The following is a 17381-nucleotide window of genomic DNA, read 5'->3' on the forward strand; positions in this document are numbered from 1 at the left end:
AAATAAGCATATGAGCCTACCTAGGTTTAGCTTTCAACTAAGAATATCAAGAGAACAAAGCAAATGTAATGAGAAAAGTAAATTGGAAAGTTGTTTAAAATAACATGCCGTATCTGAATCATGAAAGTTTAATTTTGGCTAGACCTTTAAAAACATAAATTATGCTTACCTGATAATTTCCTTTTCTTCTGATGGAAAGAGTCCACAGCTGCATTCATTACTTTTGGGAAATAAGAACCTGGCCACCAGGAGGAGGCAAAGACACCTCAGACAAAGGCTTAAATACTCCTCCCACTCCCCTCATCCCCCAGTCATTCTGCCAAGGAACAGTAGAAGAAATATCATGGTGAAAGGTGCCAGAAGAATAATAAGGACGCCCCACATAAAATTACGGGTGGGGAGCTGTGGACTCTTTCCATCAGAAGAAATTATCAGGTAAGCATAATTTATGTTTTCCTTCTTAAATGGAAAGAGTCCACAGCTGCATTCATTACTTTTGGGAAAACAATACCCAAGCTATAGAGGACACTGAATGCCAAGACGCGAGGGTACAATATGCGGCTCATACGGAGGGCACCAGGCCTGAAGCGCTACCCAATAAAAAAACTTGCTTCGTCCGAAGCTGAGAACCTTTTGAGAGGAAAAGCCCCAAAGACACTGACTCACAGTCAGTCCAGAAGTCAAACTAGAGACCGCAAAATGGACTTGACTGAGCCAATGGTCCTCCAGGAGACACCGTCGCCCAACAGACGGTCCCCCACCACTCATCCCCCACAAATGAAGGAGACACCAGCCAAAACCCCCAAGGGGACAAGGCAAAGGTGAAACAAGGAAACCAAAAGGTCCACTAATACAAAAAAGAACACCTCCAAGAGTGAGCCCAGCTCACAGAGACCCAAAGGGGCTCAAACAGGGAAAGGAGCCCATGTCTTTACCAAGCGAAACCTGGGATAAGACCAGACCAGAGACAGAAAAGACGTCTCTCCAACATCCTGTAAGCACGGAATGCAACTGAAGAGGCAAAGTCCTCCCAGTGTCTGACCATAGAATACCAAAGCATTCACCATGAAAAGTGTGTAATACAGCGAGGAGAAAAACCCCAAGTTTTAAAACACAGAGTCCATAACAGGATGACACAGTGGGTACTTGCGAGGAGGAAGAAGCAGTCAAGCAAGAAACAGACCGCAAAAGCAACCCCCAGACAGAGGGTATGCTCCAGGCAACCTAAGTCGCCAGACCTACACACAGGTCCCTAAAAAGGGGAACACAAAACCTCAATCAAGGCCCCCAAGAAGGAGAATATACCCTCAGAACTCAAAGGAAGAGTAAACCCTCTTCTGAAATCAATGGAGCAAGTTGAAAGGAAAATCTATACACTAGCAGACTGAGCTAACATAATAGACTCAACAAGGGTCACAGATCCAGAGGAGACTGTGACCGCTTGGCCATCCTGACCTGCAGACCCACACCCAGCTGGACCAACCCAGCCTCAGGGATCCAGACAGGGAAACAAAAGAATCCCGAAACAGGTACAGGAATGAGCGTAAGGATAGCACAGCTATCCCCACAAAGTACAAGTACAACCCGACTCTGAAAACAGACAAGGCCATAGACCTAAGGATCTATCTAAATAAAGGCCCAACAAGTCTGACTTGGAGCCAGCAAGACAGGAGAAGCCCCAAGCAAGGACTCTATCTCCGTAGGGGGGAGAATATCCCCTAAAGGAAAGGGATGATGCCGGAAGGACAACAACTGTCCTCAAGGCCCGAAATCACCGGCTAATGGGAAGAAAAATTCCCAACACAGATATCCTAGAAAAGGACTCCCCTACAAGTAGCTTGCCAAGCAGAGGCAAAGTCAACCCATTCGCCTGCAGAGCAGGGAATCCATGGGAACACTGGTAAGCTGACCAGGGGAATGCAACCCTAAGGCACACCAGAAATTGGACACCCAGGGCCAGCAGCTGGGTATGAACCAACAACCTTTGAGGCGCAAGCCACACAGCTAACCACCAGATGATATGGGCTATTCTGTGGCAAAAAATACTCTGAAAACCTGGCCAACCATGACCAGGTTAGGTAGATGGACCAAGGACATAGCCCAAGTTCCCACTACTGTGGAACACCCTGACCTGCCCTGAGATCCAAGACTCCAAAACCTCCCAAGGCTGGGTCAGGAGAAAGGCCAAGCAAAGCTTAAGCAACCGGAAGTCTCAGGGAGAAAAACAGATCCGGGCACCTAATAGTTCAGGCAAACCTTATCCTAGAACTAAACAACCCAGCTGGCTAAAAAGCCTCAAGGGATATGGATGCATATCCAGAGAATCCGGATAGTGAGAAGAACTTGAAAGCCCCGACCAAAGGAAGGAACCACCCCTAGCTAAAGTCCACGCTCCAAGGAGCAAGGCTAGAAGTCGTATGAAGATACTTCTCAGAGCCTCAGGACAACCAAGGGATACCTCGAGGTCCAAAAAAACCTACTAGCAGGACTAGTCTCCCTATCACCTCCGCATAAGCAGAGGACACAAGGAAGAGAAAGGCACGAAGCCTACCCAGCTCTCGAAAAACCCAAGCTAAACAAAGTCCCCACAGGAAACAACCATCACCCGAAAACACAGATCCCTAAAAGGAGATCCAACGCACCCGGAGACAATGGAAGAAAACCCAAAGGTATTTTATAACTCAGACAGACAGTACACATCAAAGAGTAAGAGCTGTATCTAGATACATTATAAATGGCTTACGCGTACACCTGCAAGGTGTCAAGAGCTGCAACTGGTTTCAAACTGAAAACCTTCCGCATGCTAGACAGCTATCCTGTACAAGCTGTTGGACCAAGCCCAAAAGGACAAATCCAGAGGCCTAAAAATGAAGGTCAAACTGCTCAAATGCAGTTTGGGGCGCTAAGCCCTCCAACCCTCCAACACATGGGAGAGGAAACCTCTAAGTTCTGATGAAATCTGATGTCAGAGTGACACAGCAGAAAAACTCCCCTGCCCGGCCATCTATGACTGAAGGCCCACAGGTCCTCTCGAATGCTTAGTTGAACATGAAAAACAATGATAACCTGAGCACTCTGCGCTTCTACCGAACCAGCTGAGCAGAACAGTGCCACGTGTCTGAACAGCCGCAAGACTGAATGAACTCGACAGGACCAGCCTGCACCTAGGGTCCTAACCAACAAGCTGCATAAATTCTCCCTCATAGGGGAAAAACAGAAAACAGACATTTTTAACATAGGACTAACATGTCCAAAACAACTGCCAAAGAAGTAATAAAGAATATCAATCCCAGAAGGTTCCCGAAGGAAACAAAAACAAATAAGACATCCCATTGGATATAAATAAAATATAAGGCAACCCAGAGGTTAACGCCCAAAAAGACACAGGCCTACCTGCAGGACCAGCCAAACTGAGCCCTATCTTTCAAAAACTGGGAAAGATCTTAAACAAATGACAATTAGGAGATTACTTCATCCCCACATGTCTAATGAGGTGCACCATTCGAATTAGCAGACTGAAAATCCCCGTATCTGGTAACGATAGGATCATTCAATAACTGAAAAACATGTCTGAGCAATACGCGAAGGCGCGCAATCCTGTAATGAAAGGCACAACACTCAGGGACAGTTACACCTGCTAGGAACTGTAGAGGCCCTCCCCAAGGTGGAAGGCCCAGGACAATAGGGCACGAGCACATTCTCAAAGAAAGGTCTGGACTCTGCAGACGAGCAATCACCAACAATATGTGGAAGCGAAAACGTGCTGCAACCTCCAGGGGGAACATGCCACCCTGCATGGAAGAATCAGAAACTGGGTTATCCACATGTGTAGAAGTATGAATTGATAGGGAACTCATCTCTCAGAGGACAGGTCCCCCAGAGGCAGATGGCTCAGCAGTCCCTTGATTCCCCGAGCCCGAGGAACCAGGCACTCTGAAATGGCATACAGAACAAAACTGGTGTCAACGAGGCCAATCCGGATTCATCACCGGGCACAGAATCTGAATCTGAAATTAAAATAGTCTCGGTATCAGAATCCTCCGTAACTGAATCTGAAACGAGCACAGTCTCAGCATCAGAATCCCCTATAACTGGATAGAGGAAATATCAATATAGACTAAAGTATGAAAACAAAAACGGCACCTGACACCCACAATGGCTGTGGCACTCACCACCTCCTATGACCAGACCCCATGGGAACTAGAATATCTCCTTCCCCACATGGTCAATAATGCGGAAATAGGGAACGAAATGTAACCACGCCCGAACACAAGGTGAACTCAATAGTCCAAAAAAGCATGCCCAACCAAAGGCCTCAAAGTTCCAACCACAAGCCCATAAACATCACACATAAGCAGGTTGAATCACATAACAAACATGATTATAACCCCCCCCCTGTTCAATAACCCCCCTTAGGAGATATTAGTCCTCAATTCCAAGATACTAACAGAGAATCACTGAGACCCTTATGTCATATAGTTAGACCTGCAAAGGTGTGTAACCTCTCGGGAAAACATTCACATTATACAGTACATTGACGATAAAGTAAAATGAAACGATCTTACCGGAATCTACGCTGTGGAACAGACACACGGCCTTTCAAGTGTGACGAATAGTGGTATCGCCTCCGCCATGGGATAGTTTTTCAGAAAGACTCTCCCTGCATCTCCGGACTCTAACTTTCATCCAAGCCCTGAGAGACTGACAGGGCTACTTTAAACTACCCATGCCGAAGAGTACTACCCTCCATAAGAGACAAAAACCAAAAATTTAAAAATTCTGTCATGTCTCTGCCAACCGCCTGGGACGAAAGGCAAAGAATGACTGGGGGATGAGGGGAGTGGGAGGAGTATTTAAGCCTTTGGCTGGGGTGTCTTTGCTTCCTCCTGGTGGCCAGGTTCTTATTTCCCAAAAGTAATGAATGCAGCTGTGGACTCTTTCCATTTAAGAAGAAAATATTGTTTTAAGGATTTCTGTATAACCTACTATAGTGGCTTAGAAATATAATATAAACATGTGTTATCAAGACAATTGATGGCCAAATAACATTATTATATTATTAAGAACAGGCATATCTGTACTTGCCCTTCCATTAGTCTCTCAACTGTCTGACAAGCTGAGTGACTCGGAGTCTATCTAAAATTAGGCAGGAGGGAGGACTTGCAAGTGGCACAGTGTGCCACCGTCAACAGACCACCCCCTACCTCCCCTAGCTACATGCCCAGCATATGCACTCCCTAACTTCCTGCGTAGCACTCTCTATTGCGAGTTTGTGCACTCCTCAGAAATATTAGTAACTGGATCTCAAAAAACTGTTGTGAACCAGCTGACATTTCACCACTGCCCTGGATCATGAGAGCATTCTCTGGGTAGATCCCATAGGGACAGTAAAATATTTGAAGAAGCAGCAAAGGAGCATCCAATGATAACTTCTAGCCAATAGCAATAAAGGATTGTTGCCATGCAGTAGTTTGAATTGATTTTCCTCTGTCAATCGCTACAAATCATGTAATGTAAATAAAATGTATTCTGTAGTTAAGTAATTAATTATCAATACCAAATAAATATTAAAAAAATGTTACGTAAATAAAAGTATATGCACAATCATGTTTCCTTCAGCCTTCTCTCAATGATTTTTCTTTTAATTAACAGTGACATCTAGTGGCTAATGGTCCAAAAAGCAAGCCCATCGCAAAATATATGTTTTTCTTCAGCAGGGATTTTAAATTCATTTTGTCAAATGACTAAATAAAACACCATGTTTATGTCAAATGACTAATTAAAACCCCATGTTTTTCAAAGGGCCATTGACAAAATTAATTTCTTTATAAAAAGTGAAACGATTTACAGAAAATTATGATTTACAGAATCTTTCTTCTCACTTACTGACTGATGATGAAGTCAGAGTTTTAGGAAAGCGTCTATCTTTTAGCCACTCTAACCCCCATAACATATTAGAGTTATTTGAACCAATTAATTGGAAACTTCCCTTACAAATATGTGTTGCAAAAAAAAAAGGGTATGTCCAATTTTGACAAATAATATGGAGGACGCATTTAAAAAGAAGTTAGAGATACTAAACCCCAAAAAAAAATTTCCATGCCGAGGAGGATCAGTCATTCTTTCAGCCTCCAATATATAATCAGATCTATTTTGTTATACAATAGCTCCTCCATTATCTGCTGGAGGATCATTAAATTTGTATCTTCCATTAATGTATGGAAAGGCCCTCTCTCATGGTGATGTAAATTCTAATATTTACCCAATTGTTTTTTCAAACTCCTCTAACATTAGTTGTTTAAAGGCATACATAGATATTATTTTTCAATGTATACATTCATCACACAGGTGATCTGACAATGATTCTGGTTCATAAAATATTAAAGGGATACTAAACCCATATTTATTCTTTTATAATTCAGATAGAGCATGCAATTTTAAGCAACTTTCTAATTACTCCTAAGATCAATGTTTCTTCGTTCTCTTGATATCTTTATTTGAAAAAGCAGAAATCTAAGTTCAGGAACCAGCCCATTTTTGGTTCAAAACCCTGGGTAGCGCATGCTAATTTGGTGGCTATATTCAGTCACAAATCAGCAAGTTCTACCCAGGTGCTTAACCAAAAATGGGCCGGCTTCTAAACTTAGTTTACTACTTCAGAGACTTTTTATTCAGCTGCTCTTTCTTTGAGGGGTTGTGTTGCTCCATCTTTCTCTTTAAAATTCCCCAAAGTTGGATTCAAGTCAGGCAACATACTTGGCCAGGTCAAAGTTTTCACATTTTTTTCTTCTTTAGACACTCTTTTGTGATTTTGGCAATGTGCTTTGGATTGTTATAATGCTGGAATATTCATCTTCTGCCAACCTCCTGGAGACTGGGAGTCATCTTGTCAACGAGTATTTTGGTATATCCACAGACATTCATGGTGGCAGTGGCATCTATAAATGTCATCTATTCAACACCATTTGCACTCATACAGCCCAATATCATCACACTCCCACCTCTGTGCTTCACTGTTGGGGCTATGCATTCACTGTGGTAGTCCTGGCCAGGTTCAAACATGCTAGACCCCATCTGAGCCAAACAAATGTATTTTGTTCAAACCTGACCAAAGAATGTGCTCCCAATATTTATCAGACTTCTTTTCATGTTCTTTAGCAAAGTGTAATCTTTCAGTATTGTGCCGAAAACAAAGCAGGTTGAGGTTATGCAATGTCCTTCACACTGAGCTGTCACAGAAACTCCAATTTCTATTGATAACATCTGAGCCAAGTCACTTGCCCATCTGTTTTTCAGAACTAGATTGTGCGCACAGTGCACCGTCCGTGGTGACATTTTAGAAGGACTGCAGCTCTGATTAGTGGTACTTTGGCTCATCAGAGGTGGCTCTTGAGTTAGTGAGGCCTTTGACAAGGCTCAAATATGAGGCCCCTTGACACAAAAATAAAATGCAAAAATTAACCAAATAAATCTGAGTATGAATTGCTCTGGATTTCGCTAAAAGAGATGAGCGAAAAGGTAGAAATAGAAAAAATGAAGAGTGCATAGAGAGGGTAAAATAAAGAGGAAGCAAGAGGTGAGGAAGACTGGAGAAAGAAAAAAGAATGAAGTGAAAGGAAAAAGAATATTGAAAGATTTAGAGAGAAAAGAAGGACGAGAAAGTGGTTAGAGGAGGAGTGAGGAAGGATAAAGGAAAGCGAGAATGAGACGGTAGAGAGAAAATAAATATGAAAATAAAAAAGAGTGGAGAGACAGAAAATGGAGATAAGAGAGTAGAGAGGGATAAATAAAGGCAGAGAGAATTTAACATAGGGGCTGATTTATCAAATCTTCAACTGATAATACACTGGAATTCCGCATCAAATTAGACGCAAAGTTGATCCGCCATAGTTAACAAAGCATCAACATTGTCAAACGTTGAAATGTATGATGTAATATTTGTTCCCATGGGATTAATCCTATGCAGATCGATGATTGTGTTATTTGAGCAAAATACTGATCATCCGCCTTCACATTCGACTCTATTCAAGTGTATTACTGATGATCCACCTTCACATTCGACTCTAATTGACCTTCTTACCAAGTGAACAAATATTCAAAAGGTACGCTCACGTTTATTCCGACGCAGCGAACCTATCGTTCAAACTGCCACCTCTGAGGCTGCGAATGCCATCGAAATCAATGGGAGTCTGAAAACACAGAAATGTTTGCGATACGTTTTAGACGCGGATAAAAATAAAACAACTACAAATATGTTGAAAAAAGTATTCTCATTCTAAATCATGCTTGGGAATGTTAATACACAACATTGTTCTTTAATACAGTCAGAAAATATAATGTTTAGGGTACACCCCTATTCCTAGACATTTTTCATCAAAAGATTTTACATAAAAAGGGGTATTACAAGGAGAGAATGAAGCGTATTACATAAAAAAAAAAAAAAAATAAAGAAAATACAATATAGTATACTCTTTGTAATTCTTTTGGGAATGTTAATACACAACATTGTTCTTTAATACAGTGATGTTCATGAGTAAGAAAATTCTAGCAATATGGCATTGACTGTAAAAAGTGTTTTCTGGATTTAGTTACCTTGAGAGTTTATAGGTGATGTGGGAGGTGGTTCCATACGATGAGTTACCTTAACTGTAGTAAAACAAAATTAATCATATATATAAAACTGATAATCTAAGTCATATGTATGATATCTTCCAAATAAAAGTACAGATTACATTAATAGACATACCAATGACCATAATCAATCACCACGACACAGCCATGAAAAAAAACACCTTGATTACGAGTTTTGCAGTACGGCTATACCACTGAAAAATTGGCCATTGGGTGTGGAATGGCCGGTAAATGCATATTAAGAGTCGCGGCGGTATAGGCTCTAGCAAGCATTTTAGCCTTAATGCAACCCTCCATTCCGCACTCAAAAAATGGCGTTTGAGTGCGGGATTTTCCATAGAGCCGTATTACAGGTTGTGCGGCCCTGCCTATACCGACACATTCCATTCCGCTATCTGAGACCAGTAGTTATGGATTTTGCAAAACAAAAATGTTTTACAAAACTCATAACTAAAATGTTACAAAGTACACTAACACCTATAAACTACCTTTTAACCACTAATATGCCGGCCACCCACATCGCTGATGCTAAAATAAACCTATTAACCCCTAAACCGCCGGCCCCCCACATTGCAACTAATACCACTAAACCTATCAACCCCTAAACTGCCACCTCCCCACACATCGCAAAACACCAAATTAAACTATTAACCACTAAACCTAACACCCCCTAACTTTAAATTAAAAGTTACAATATAACTATCTTAAAATAAATAAAAACTTACCTGTAAAATAAAAATAAACTAAGATTAAACTATAAATTAACCTAACATAACTATTCTAATAAAATAAAAAAAACTACAAATTTAAAAACTTAAATTACATGATTAAAAAAACCTAACACTATGACAAAATAAAAAACCTAAATTACAAATTTAAAAAAACCTACTACCAAAAAAATAAAAAAAATATAACACTACAAAAAATAACACTAAAATTACGAAAAATAAAAAACCTAATCTAATAGCCCTATAAAAATAAAAAGCCACCCCAAAATAAACCCCCCCTTAACCTTCAAAAAACTACCAATAGCCCTTAAAAGGGTCTTTATAGGGCATTGCTCTAAGTTAAACAGCTCTTTTACGACAAAAAAAATTACAAGGTCCCCCCAACAGTAAAACCCCCCAACCAACCAACCCTCAAAATAAAAAAAAATAAGTCTAAATAAAACTTAAGCTACCCATTGCCCCTAAAGGGTCATTTGTATGGACATTCAGCTATTTTACTGCCCTTAAAAGGGCATTCAGCTCTTTTACAGTGCCCATCCCTAATCTGAAAAAAAATACCCATATTTTTTTTTAAAAACCCTAACACTAACCCATAAAATATACTCACGGTTCCTGAAGTCTGGACATCCATTTTCATCCAGGCGGTGATAGGTCTTCATCCAGGCGGCGACATCTTCATTGATCACAGGGCCATCTCTTGTCTTCATCCTAGTGTCGCAGAGCTGTGGAGGAGTGGAGCTTATGTGCCTGAGGCGCGGACATCCAGCGTGGAGGATCCTCTTCATACCGTCACCACCATACATTGAAGCTTGAATGCAAGGTACCCGTTTAAATATGGGGTACCTTGCAATCCTATTGACCGACATTTTTAAATCAGCCAATAGGATGAGAGCTACTGAAATCCTATTGGCTGATTTGAAAATATCAGCCAATAGGAATGCAAGGTACCCCATATTTTTTGTAATCTTAGAGTTTTTTTATTTTTCATATTTTTAGTGTTTATTATTTTCTGTAATGTTAGATTTTTTAATTTTTTTCGAGGTATTAGGTTTATTTAAATTTGTAATTTAGGTTTTTTAATTGATAGTTTTTTTTTAATTTTATTAGAATAGTAATGTTAACTTTAACGCCTCCAGACTCTCACACATTTTAGAATGGAATAATGTCAACGCAAACACATTTGGCTGGTCCTTAGTGGAATCCTCCACACTTCATCCCAATCTTACCCTTCCTGATCTTCTATGGATTCCCTCACAACACAGGCATAAGTTAGGACCCCTGCACCCCACACTACGAGATGCCCTAAAACTTTGGGACTCTCTCTGCCATGACCCGAATATATCACCCCACCCCTCACCTGTTCTTACCCTGTCGGCAGCCCTATCAACACTGCCTGAAACACACGCCAACATATGGCAGAACCTACGCATTAAAACAGTTATAGACTTCTACGACTCAGAGACATGGCTCTCCCACCCACAGCTTTGCACTAAATTCAACATACCCCCGAAGCTACAGTTCGAAGCTTACCGAATTAGCTCCCTACTCCGCTCCTGGGGCTATCCGATGAAAGCTCTCCGACCACCCTCCATTTGGGAACAGACATGGATTAAAGCACAGACCATCAAACATTCACTATCCCAATATTACACCCTCCTGACCGACGCTAAACCCTCCTTCAAAATCCCACAACATAATGCCTGGAGAAGGAAATTGGATTTCTTGTAGACACTGACGTATGGCAAAGCAGAATACAGATAACTAGAAAACTACTCCACGGTGCCACTTTATGGGAACTGTATTACAAAATCTTAGTTAGATGGCACCTAGTACCAGTCACCTTGCATAAAACGTACAACTCCCAATCCCCACTGTGTTGGCGGTTGTGTGGACAACCAGGCACACATATACATGTCTGGTGGTTATGTCCAAAAATCCAACGCCTTTGGAAAAAAACATACAATACTCTCAGCCGCCTAGGTATTTTTCCTCCCTACCTTCCTGAAGTGGCCCTCCTACATATGCCAGTCCCTACATTAGATAGACCCGCAGAGGCCCTCATGATCTACCTTTTCATGGCAACTAAACTAACCATAGCCAGGGCATGGAGAAACAAAACCCCACCACCCTACGCACAAGTACTGCCCACTGCCAGACACATCAGACTGATGGAGCAATACTCCTTCCAAGTGCTAGACAAGACAGACTTGCACATTAAAATTTGGTACCAATGGCTTATGCTCTTCCCAGACTAGCCCGGAATCTTGTAAAGCCCTCATCCTAATAAAATCCCGTCCCCTCCCCCCCTCCTCTCCCTGACCTACTAGATGTATATCTAACTCTTTAGCCATAAAGGCACATATGCATATTGTCACATATCAGGTTAGGTTTACATAAGGCTCCTCTGAGTGTGAATTCTCTCTGTATCCTTCTTGTATACATACTGGATCTATTTTTATGAAACAGATATCTAATAACTGCACTGTAGATAAGAGATTGGACAACTATGTCCCAAACAATTCTGAGTTGTATGTTATGTTCTACATCGCTGAATAATTATATTCTATTGTTATCCCTATTGTTATTCCTAAAAATTAAAAAATGATGACAAATGGTTTAAATGCAGGCAACCTTACCTCGTTACGCCAGCTGGATATATAAAAGTTTTAGGCGGGTTTTGCGATTATTTATTGCATGCTCAATTCCACAAGATATACATATCATTATTAACTCTGTATCCAAGATGATGTAAGATTATTCTACTGTAATGGTTTATACCTGCTTCATTTCTATGTATATTCCTGATTGTCTCAATAAAAATTTATAAAAAAAAAAAAAAAGGATAGTAATGTTAGATTAATTTATAGTTTAATGTTAGTTTTTTTTTATTTCACAGGTAAGTTTTCCTTTATTTAAAGATAGTTATATTGTAACTTTTAATTTAAAGTTAGGAGTGTTAGGTTTAGGTGTTAATAGTTTAATTTAGTGTTTTGCGATGTGGGGGTCAGGCGGTTTAGGGGAAAATAGGTTTAGTTTATTAATTACGGTGTGGGGGTCTGGCGGTTTAGGGGTTAATAGGTTTTGTTTGTTAGTTACAACGTGGGGGCTGGTGGTTTAGGGGTTAATAGGTTTATTTATTAGTTGCAATGTGGGGGGCCAGTGATTTAGGGGTTAATAGGTTAATTTAGTGTCTGCGATGTCGGGGAGCGGCGGATTAGGGATTAATCACTTTATTTAGCGTTGACAATGTCGGGCAGCGGCGGATTAGGGGTTTATCACTTTATTTAGTGTTGTCGATGTCGGTGAGCGGCGGATTAGGGGTATTTAGACTAGGGGTTTATGTTAGGGTGTTAAGTTTAAACGTAACTTTCTTTTCCCCATAGACATAAAAGGGGTTGCCATTCCGTGATCACAGGTATTAGTTTTTTTCTAACACTTTTTCCCCATTGATGTCCTTGGCTTTTGTGGGGTATGGAGCTTAATGCACCATAACGCACAGCACAAGGAGGTTTTTCAGTAACTTGTAATGGCAGCGCTATGAAAAGTGCTCATTTTATTGTGTTATTTGCGCACCTGGTTTAGTGCAAAACTCGTAATATAGCCATAAGTTAATTACTGCAATCAGAATGAGGAATCCACCTGCATTTACAGCTGGAGAACTTGGAATTATAAAAGGGTGTTGCAAACAACACAGAATAGTTCAGTTCCATAGTCAGTTCTGAACAATGAAGATCATGAATATGATTGAGTTAACAATACTCCATCGCCCCAGAACAAGACTGGTGATGATACAAGCTGCGGAGCGTCAACGAAGATGCCTAAGAGTGCCGAGGGTTTTCCTGCCTAGGATTGGCCTCCATGCCCTCAGTGATAGAGAGGTGATCCATCGATTCTGGCTCAATAGGGCTTCTATTGACAGCCTCTATATGGAAATCAAGAATTCTCTCGAACCACTGACTGCATGGACTAGGGCAATCCCTGGGATGGTGAAGTTACTATAGGTCCTATATTTCTTGACAACTGGATCATTCCAAGCTGTGACATATCTAGCCATTGGTATGAGCCAGGCAACCTTCTCCCGTCATCTGAAGGTGGTCCTTTAATGCCTTGCACCAAAGGCTAGTCCATCATGTACATTTCCTAAAAACACAGGAGGAGTGGTATGATGTCAAGCCCCAGTTCTATAAGCTTGCTGGGTTGCCAAAACTATTTGGGGTGATAGATTGCACACATATATCGGTGCAGCCTCCCAGGGGAAGAGAGGAGCCATACCAGGACAGAAAGCAGAACCACTCGCTGAATATCCAGGTCAACTCTGAAGCCAGGTTGAGAATCATGAGCGTCTGCTCTGGATTCCCTGGTGCTAGCCACAATTCCTTCATCCTCCGGAATTATGTCATATATGATCAGTTCCAGGAGGGACATTGTCAGAGAGGATTCTAATAGGTAAATATCTCTTATAAATGTTCATATATGTATATTATAGGATTAATTAATTCAGATTGCTAATATCAATTCTCTATTTCTTTTAAGCAGGTGATTCTGGATATTCATGTCTTCCGTGGCTATTCACACCTGTCAATAACCCAAATACAGAGGAACAAGTGCACTACAATGAGGCTCACATTGCAACAAGATCTGTGATTGAGTGCACCTTTGGTGTATTGAAGAGCCGTTTCAGATGTTTGGGCAGTTTCGGCGGAGTTCTTCAGTATGCCCCCCACCAAAGTCTGACTCATATTCCTAATCTACTGTATGTTACAAAACATTACCATAACCATTCCAAATATAGATCTCGAGAACTTGGATGTCCTGTAGCCCTACCTGTAGGCCACTTTGTATTTAAAGTGAACTACTACTGATTGTGCTCAAGGGCAGGGCATTCCTCTCCTTTTGTATAACTCAATTATTGCACCTACAACTATAATGTACCCCAACTGTACTTGTTTGTGTATGTAATGCATCCCTGTAATGTTCTATTATTACTTGTGTAGCCTGCTGGCGCTTTATATATACCTGATAATAATATTAATGTCCCCAAGTATGATAATCATTTTGCACCATTTCAGCAAAATGATGCAAGGGGAGTCCAAGCTCGAGCAACAATGGTGTCATGATTGACTGTGTAACATACACGTATGTTTATTTTTGTAATATTATTTTACTGTATTGCTTTTTTACAGAAGACGTTCATTTTGGATTTGTTGCAATTATTGACTTTCAAAGTATGTCAAAACATATCTTGAAAAAACTATCTTCAAATAAAGCTTATTTATTGTACACTTGACTCTGTTTTTCATTCTAAAGTGTTTCTTGTATTGTCAATATATTTGTGCAGACATAAATCCGAAAAATAGTTTGAAATGCTAAATATAGTTGTATCATGGTTTTAATCTCCCATGTTTGTGAATGTTAAAGTGACAGCATAGTTAAAATTAATCCTTCATGAATCAGATAGGGCATGTTATTTTTAGCAACATTCCTTTTTAGCTTTTTCTTCAAATGTGCTATGTTATCTTTGTATTCTTATTTCAAATATAAACCTAGGTAGGCTCATATGATAATATTTAAGTACTTGAAGGGTGACTCATAACACATGCTGTTTTATCTACTATTTAAAACAGGGGAGTGATAGTTCATGTGAGCCTTATAGATAACATTGTGATCACGCACGTTGCTTGTGGCAGACACTGCAATAATTTGCTAATATGCAAGTTAATAGATAATAAATTAAATCTCATGTGATCAGAGGGCTGTCAGGAGATGCTTGGATACAATGTAATAAGAGGTAAAAAGTATATTAACAGGACATGAAACACAAAGATTTTCTTTCAGGATTTAGGTAGAACAAAAATATAAAACAATGCATAGAAGTGTGTTGTTCATGCAAAGCTGGTGAATGACTAATAGTGATGTCGCGAACCTAAACCGCCATTGACTTCAATAGGCAGGCGAACTTTAAAACCTACAAGGACTCTTTCTGGCCACAATAGTGATGGAAAAGTTGTTTCAAGGGTACTAACACCTGGACTGTGGCATGCTGGATGGGGATCCATGGCAAAACTCCCATGGAAAATTACATAGTTTATGCAGAGTCTGCTTTTAACCCATAAAGGGCCTAAATCAACTAACATTCCCAAATTGTTTGCAATAACGTGCTTTAAAACATCAGTTATGATGTCGTATCTATCATGTAGTGTAAGGGTTACGGCCGCATCACAGTGACAGAGCAAACTCCAAGTGTTACGCACCGCAATCAACTGCAAACAGTCCACTTGCACAACCACGAGATAGATTTGATAGATAGATACATAGAGATTACATAGCTCAATCGATGCAATATACATATGATCGATACACTGTACATAGCTCAATAGATGCAATATACATTTGATAGATACGAATTACATTGATCAATAGATGCAATATACATTTGATAGATACGAATGTTATCGAATCAAAGATGCAATATACATTTTATAGATACGAATTACATCACCCAAAATATGTAATATACATTTTATAGATACGAATTACATCGATCAATAGATGCAATCTACATTTGATCGATACGTTTGATAGTTCGATCGATTTGATATATAAATAAATCGATTTGAAATATATATAATTTCCCTGACAGAGTATAACAATAAGACATGTGGTCTGTGACCCGTGGTGTGTTAAGTAGTAATATTCTTAACATTTTACTACAACCTGTTACTCCCCCTATCAGATGAGGTCTATATGGCCTTCATTTTTGGAACCGGGAGATGGAAGAAGATGATTGTTCTGTCCTCCTACTTCAAATTTGTCAGAAACACAAGTGGCTGTCTCAAAACATCCCGGACAGAAGATAGATCGATAGATAGGATAGATATACATAGATTGATAGTTAGATAGAATCGATAGAAGAGAAATAGATAGATTTGTTTATATAATTACCCTGATAAAGTCTAATAATTTAACATGCGGTCTTGGAACCAACTAGGTTGTGTTAAGTAGTAATATTCTTCACACTTTCAGCCCTGTAACTCCCCCTATTGGTGGAGGTCTATATGGCGTGTATGATTACCCTGACAAAGTATAACAACAAGACACGCGGTCTGGGACCCATGGTAATTTTGTTGTGTTAAGTAAAACTTTTCTTATCACTTGAATCCCTCTTACCCCCCCTTTTGTTGGAGCTCTATATGGCCTGAATGATTAGCCTGACAAAGTATAATAAGAAAACATCTGGTCTTGGACCCATGGTAATTAGGTTGTGTTTAAGTAGTACTATTCTTATAACTGTAATCCCTGTTACTCCCCCTATCAAGGGAGGTCTATATGGCCTGCATGATTACCCTAAAAAAGTATAACATCAAGACACACGGTGTTGGACCCATGATAACTAGCTTGTGTTAATTAGTACTTTTCTTAGCACTTTAATCCCTGTTACCCCCCTATCGGGGGTGGTCTATATGGCCTGCCTGATTACCCTGAAAAAAATATAATAATAAGACATGCGGTCTGGTACCCATTTTAACTAGGTTGTGTTTTAAGTACTTCCATTCTTAGCACTTTAATCTCTGTAACTCCCCCTATTTGGTGAGGTCTATACGGCCTGGATGATTACCCATACAAAATATAATAATAATAAGACATCTGCTCTTGGTCTGCGACCCATGGTAACTATGTTGTGTTAATTAGTAATGTCCTTAGCATTTTAATAGCTGTTACTCATACTCACCCTATCGGTGGAGGTCTATATGGCCTGCATGATTACCCTTACAAAATATAATAACCAAACATATGCTCTGGGACCCATGGTAAGTAGGTTGTGTTAAGTAGTACTGTTCTTTGCAGTTTAATAGAAACATAGAAACATAGAAACATAGATATTGACGGCAGATAAGAGCCATAGGCCCAGCAAGTCTGCCCCACCTTACCTAACAGTATAAACTTATCTAGTTCGTAGGATAGCTCTATGCTTGTCCCATGCATTTTTAAAGTCCCCCACAGTGTTTGTTGCTACTACTTCTT

The sequence above is a fragment of the Bombina bombina genome, chromosome 9 (assembly GCF_027579735.1).
Source record: "Bombina bombina isolate aBomBom1 chromosome 9, aBomBom1.pri, whole genome shotgun sequence".
Lineage (NCBI taxonomy): Eukaryota > Metazoa > Chordata > Amphibia > Anura > Bombinatoridae > Bombina > Bombina bombina.